The sequence below is a fragment of the Priapulus caudatus genome, unplaced genomic scaffold, assembly GCF_000485595.1.
Source record: "Priapulus caudatus unplaced genomic scaffold, Priapulus_caudatus-5.0.1 Scaffold783, whole genome shotgun sequence".
Taxonomy (NCBI): Eukaryota; Metazoa; Priapulida; class Priapulimorpha; order Priapulimorphida; family Priapulidae; genus Priapulus; species Priapulus caudatus.
In genome coordinates, this window is record NW_014577844.1 from 77,205 (window position 1) to 77,463 (window position 259).

Genomic DNA, 259 nt, shown 5'->3' on the forward strand with positions numbered 1-259 from the left:
CCGTACAGTTGCCGCTGGCAACGCGGCTGCCACCAGCGGCAACTGTACGGGGGCTATAGTTACTAGAGCTATTCTAGAGCTAGCTTGCAGTATGCAGTGCTGAGAACGCTAACAGTAGGCCTACGCTAGTGCAAATAGTTCCTGGAAATAACTATATTTGGAACACTATATTTGTTTGCTGATTGCATAAGTAATGTAGATAACATATGATTTAAACAAATTTCACAATGTTGTACTGAACAAACGTTAAATAATGAAT